At 49.5% G+C, this 6,118-nt stretch overlaps 1 protein-coding gene across 1 annotated transcript in view; it reads left to right on the top strand.

Moving 5' to 3' along the window:
• The window catches only part of LOC108791415 (securin-like), a 23,054-nt gene that overhangs the window by 6,412 nt on the left and 10,524 nt on the right, over positions 1–6,118 (top strand).

The following is a 6,118-nucleotide window of genomic DNA, read 5'->3' as shown; positions in this document are numbered from 1 at the left end:
GTCTTATCAAGATCTGGCTTGGCCACAGCAGCTACCTCCCAGCTTACACATGGGGGTGGCAACCCAACCAAGCCACTTCAGGGACCAACCTGTAATGTCACTTCAGGCCCTAGAAACTTTGGGCTAGACATGTGCAATTCATTTTTGAAAAGATTTGTTTTTCGGTTATATCCAAGTCTTCAAATGACAAATAACAAATGCATACAAATCTGAATTTCCAATAACTAATTTCAGCTGAGATTAGTGAGTGGTGGTATATGCAAATTTATGTTGTGGCAAAGTGACATTTTACAAAGTGTCCAAGGGCCTCTTCCCCCACAACTCTGACCTGGTGGTTATGGGGGTCTGCAGGCACGGGGCTTATTTGCATTGGGGTACCCCTTCAAGGGGCCACCTAGACACTGCCCCTTTTGTGAACAAATAAAGGGTACTTGTACCCCTACTTATTCACTAAAGGGATAAATCAAAATGTAAAACACACCACACTTTTAGAAGAAAAATGGCTCAATCGATGTAATCCAAGGTCAATCACACTGCACGACACCTGCCAACAAGTACTGCCGCAAGATTACAGTCCGGCCAGATATGGCATTTTGCAGCATGTCTTCGTCAAGTTTGGACTAGTCAACAGATGGGTGGAGCAAGCCATGACCTCACAGGGATTGTTCCACTCATTATTGACATTCTCAGTTGTTATAACACAATAGCATTCAGGTCTGTGAGCTGAGGTGTCGTATAAATAGTGTTTTGGGTCCTAAGTCTCAGTCTTCTGGATCAACCCAGTGGTTGGAGTACCTGGGACACCTGGACCCAATCCAGAGCAGCATGTTTCACCAGTCATCTTCCAGGACAGCCAATGAGAGAAGGCTCTGCCTGCCTGCCTGCAACAGGAAACGCATCAACCACATTAAATAAAAAGGCACCTCCTTCCACCCCAATTCAGTTTTTTTTTTGTGTGTGTTTCCTCCGGCTACACAGGGACATTGTAATGATTATTTTCAGGGCTCAAGTTATATTTGCTTTAGGGCAGAGCCTAACCCTGATATGCATTGGGACCTACTACAGGGATTCCCTATCGGACCCCCATCCATTTCTTGGCCAAGGTTCCCCTCCATCATTCAGGGAAGGCAACCCCCCCCTGGTGTGCAGCAGTGGCAGGGTGTTTACCTGAGCGGTGTGCTGGATACCCTCTTGGGACAGCAGTGTATGGGGTACTTGGAGGCTGGAGAGAGTCCAGTGGTCCCAGTAGTTACCTCGGGCAGAGCATGTCCAGGCACTTACCCGAAAGATGGTAGGAGAGATGCGGTGGTAACCCTCGGCCGCGTGGTGGTTGCCTCGTGTGGGAGGGCTGCGGCGTCTCTAGGCTGTGAGGTGGTTACCGCTGAGGCCGGGAGTATGGCGGAAGTGACGTCACCTTGGGGCCGCCTACACACAGCGCTTGGCGCGGCATCAGTACAGTGATCCGGTTCCAGTGCGCCGTTTCTTGGTTCCGGAACGCCAGCCTCACGCTGGTCGGCGCATTAAGGGGCTGATGCTGACACAGCCAGGGCACAGCAGATGCCGCTCGGCCACGACTACTGCAGCTGCACACCTTTTGTAAACCGACCGGGACCACATACGGCCAGTGAGGACGTTAGGAGTGGGCCGATAGCGTGGTCGGCAGTGAGCTGAAAGATGCCCACGAATGCCGGACCAAGTGTTGCTTCTCCAGATATGGGAGCGCATGGCGCTAAGGTAGGTGAGTTTTTTGAGGATTCTCCTCTACCTTTACCCTGCTTGTATTGGGGGCCTGCATATACATGACAGGGTAAGGCATAGTCATCTTTTCCCAACCATGAACAGCTGATTACAGCATCTGACCCCTTCTCAACTTCCCATTTCCCCAAATAAAAGACCAAACAGGATTGGATATAAAATGGCTGTATCAGCCGTTTATTACAAAATCTCATACAGTATTATTGTCACTTAAAACATGACATATGACAATATACCACAACTGTATCCCTATACGTAATTTGGCCTGAGGTCTGTGAAGGCTCCACTTAGCTACAGTAGATCTCTGCTTACCCCTGAAAACCACTGGCCCCTAGCCGCAACACACCGACTCAGGGACAACCTAGGAAGTAACAGCAGAGACCTACCTACACATAGTTCTTCGACCTCTCTCTGCTGAACCCGCCAGAGAATCACCAGGACTACGCACCACAGACGAGTCCAACCGTATTCCCACGTACCGACACCTGCCTTCACAGGACCTAGGCAACACAGACAAAGGGAACACGACAAAACAGTAATAAAATAGGAAAAGAACAAACTTTAAACAAGGGAGGGAGGGCGGGAATAGTACTAACCGTGTGCCAGCTCCAGACTGACTGGATCCCCCTCCGCCCCCTCAGGCCACCCCAGATGCTCCTCCCGGATGACTTGACCCGGCCAATCGATGGTAAGTGACCATCACCCCACCCAACTTTACTAACCTTAACCCCTTACTCCCTGATTGCCTGCCCACCCTGTCATGCCGTCCTTTCGCCTATTCTTTTTGTCTTTTGCTCCAGGACTTTCTGGACAAGCTGGGTAGTGTTTTGTAAACATTGCTTGCATGTTGGGAAGAGCACTGGCTGATGGCATCCTTCTTGTCTTACACAGGTTAAAGTTCACGCCCAAAGGGGAAAAAGTGTGGTGCTTGCAATGCCAACATGTCATCTTCATGGTCCAAACCCTTATGCAAAGGCTGTTTAGAGAAAGTAGTTGCCAAGGAATCAGGGATGTTCAAAGGTCTGATGGAGGGAAGAAATGGTTACCACATTTCACTCTTTCAGGTCCTTAATACAGAGCCCAGTGGGCATGCTAGTGGAGAACACTAGTCTGCCAGGAACATGAGGGGAAGGTAGCTCGATGGGCTACGCAGAAAGTTGTCTAAACAAGCAGGCGCCCAGTGAATCCTTTGCCTCTCGGGTAGAGTCAGAGGATCAGGAAGATTCAGAGGGTGATGAACAGAGCAGTAGAGCTACAAAATTCCTATTCCCTTCCTTTGAGACGGGTGAGCTGTTGAAGGCTATATGGGATACTTTAGGTATTAAGGAAGAGTCCGCTGAGCTGTCGGTGCATGATAAGCTTTACAGAGGACTCCAAACTAAGAAAGGTCGTACCTTCCCAGTTCACAAGTCATTATCGGAACTGATCCAGGAAGAGAGGAAGCACCCAGAGAAAATGTTTTTCTCGGCAGGTCACAAGCGTAGATTGTGGGTGGCTGTGCGGCAGGGAAGGAGCGGCACTATCTCGGGGGGGCCCTCTTCTTCCTCCCTGGGCTCCCCCCCAAGTGGCGGAAAGCAGGGCCCGGTCACAATTGCGACCGCTGCGACCCTGGTAGTTCCGCCAGTATTTCCACTCACTGCATTTATATCTATATGTAATGATTTTTAACTGCTTGCCTTCCGCTCGTTGTAAAAAAATGGACAGACGGCAAACTCCCATTGGCGGGTTGCTGTAAATGGCTTTTTTTTTTTTCTGCTCGCACGTGCCCCCTAGCGCACGCTAGAAAAAAAACATCCATTGCAAGCAGCCGTCACTGGCTGCTTCACATACAAGCGATCGGCAGCTCTATAGCCGTCCGATCGCTTGTATGTGCTGCCTGCGCGCGCCCTCCACCCCCTCCTGCAGTGCTGCCGTCTCGCTGTCCCCCCCTACCTCCTTACCCTCACCTTTACTCCCGGGATCCGCGGCCCAATCTGTGGCCCGGGATCGGCTAGGGAGGGTGTCAGAAGGAAGATGGGAGGGAGATTTTCCGAGTAGCAATATGTTTCCTCAAGTACTCGCTGATACCAATTACTGATACCTTTTTTAATGTCATGTGACAACTTTTCTAAAACAATACAGACTGATGATTTTAGTACAGTGGTGGAGCGCCAGGACCCGGATGCAGTTGCAACTGCTGTGACCCTGGTAGCTCTGCCACTGACTCCAAGCTGTGGAGGGACTACAAATCTCAGCAATACATTATACCGCAATGCAGAAAACCCCCAGCTATAGAGGACTACAAACCCTTGCAATACATTATATAGCAATGCAGCATACCATCAGATACAGAGGACTACAAATCACAGCAATACATTTTTCAGAAATGCAGAAAAATGAAGCTACATACTTTGTGTTGCTCCGGGGTGGCGGCCTGATGTCTCCAGGGTCGCAGGAGAGTTGTGCAGGGTCTCAGGACGGCTGTGTGGGATCTCAGGAGGGCTGTGCGGGGTCTTAGGTGGGCTCTTCAGGGTCTCAGAATGGCTGTCCAGAGTATCAAGTGGGCTGTGTGGGGTCTCAGGTGGGCTGGGTCTCAAAACGGCTCTGCAGGGTCTCATGGGTGCGTGCAGGTAGTGGGTTTCCCCAGGAAGGAGGAGATGTTCAGAGGAAAGCTGCTGGGGTCCCTAGCAAGCGCAGGACTTCAGACAGTCTCTTCAGTTTAACAAGTTTAAAGCGCTGGTATTGGTGTCTAGTATCGGGGCATTTTCGCGAGTTCATGTAGTGGTATTGGTATCAGTGCATCCCTACACATGGACCATACCAAAAAGGATGCTATTTGTCTCGCTGCCTTGACTGCATGTACACAGTGCTGTGGATAATGCAAGGAGGTTGAGAACTGCCCTGTCTCTTAGAGACATGTAGGAAGAGGAGTGCTTCCCAAAGTGAAGGGAATTCCCATCTTAAGCTGGCCATGCACTGCTTACATTTTGGCCAAACCCTGCTGAAATTCCAGCAATGTGTGGCCTCATCGGTCAGTTTGGGCTCTCCGGCGGTCAGTTTGGGCTCTCCGGCGGTCAGCAAGGCTCCAGGCGGTCAGTGAGGGCTCTCAGGTGGTCAGTGCGGGCTCTCAGGTGGTCAGTGCGGGCTCCATATGGTCAGTATGGGCTCCGGCAGTAAGTGTGGGCTCCAGGATTTCTGTCAGATAATGCATCATTTCACGCAGAGAATTGTTGAAATTACAAATGTTTAGGCATTGAAGTAGAGCAAAAAAGCCAAATCTGGCATATTCCACGCAAAACTCAAAAAATGGATTGGACAAAATTATTGGCACCTTCTCCAAACCGCAAGAAATAATTGCATTCCAAGTAGGGATGCACCGATATATCGGCCGCCGAAACATATCGGCCAAAAATTGCACTTTTGGCATAATGCCGAAAGTGCCATTTTCCTGCCGATACATGGGCGCATCCGTGATTTCTTTCCTCCCCGCTGGGCGCCGCTCTATGTCCCAGCGGGGAGAAGAGAAAGTGACAGCCGGCCGAGCGCTGCGGTGGAAAGCGCTGTGAGCGGCTGGCATCTCCTCCCACACCGCTCTACCGCCTATCACAGTCCGGCAGAGCGGTGTGTGGGCGGAGACAGCGCTGTCACAGGAGGCTGGGCTTTCCTCTCTACACCGCTCGATCAGCCTCCTGTGACAGCGTGTTTTGCCCCTCCCCTTTAGATTGTAAGCCCTCACGGGCAGGGCCCTCCTTACCATCTTGTCTTGAATTGTATTGTGATTGTAATGTCTTCCTTATATTGTAAAGTGCTGTGCAAACTGTTGGCGCTATATAAATCCTGTATAATAATAATACATTTATATAGCTCTGACATATTCCACAGTGCTGTACAGAGAACACTGAGCCATTTACACCAGTCTCTGTACAGAGGAGCTTACACTCTAATGTCCCCCCACAGTCACACACTATTATTATACATTGATATAGTTCTGGCATATATCACAGTGCTGTACAGAGGACACTGAGCCAATCACAACAGTCAAGTTTGGAGCGGTGAAAGTAAAAAAAAAACAAAAACAACAAAAAAAAAAGTGTGGTGTGCAATAAAGTGAAATGGAAAGGGTAAAATTATACAGCAATCAATGCAGAATACCACCAACTATAGAGCACTACAAATCCCAGCAATAATACATTATACAGCACAATGCAGAATACTACCAGCTATAGAGGAATACAACACATCCTAGCAATACATTATACATACAGTGTATAATGTATTGCTGGGATTTGTATTCCTCTATAGCTGATGGTACATTATACAGCGCAATATACCATTAGTGATGCTTACTCTCTATGGTGGGCTCTGCAGGGGTCTCAGGTGGGCT

The sequence above is a fragment of the Nanorana parkeri genome, unplaced genomic scaffold (genome assembly GCF_000935625.1).
Source record: "Nanorana parkeri isolate BGI_ZX_2015 unplaced genomic scaffold, ASM93562v1 scaffold550, whole genome shotgun sequence".
NCBI classification, from domain to species: Eukaryota; Metazoa; Chordata; class Amphibia; order Anura; family Dicroglossidae; genus Nanorana; species Nanorana parkeri.
Note: the sequence above shows the minus strand (reverse complement) of the source record. Positions and strands in the feature narration are given on the sequence as shown.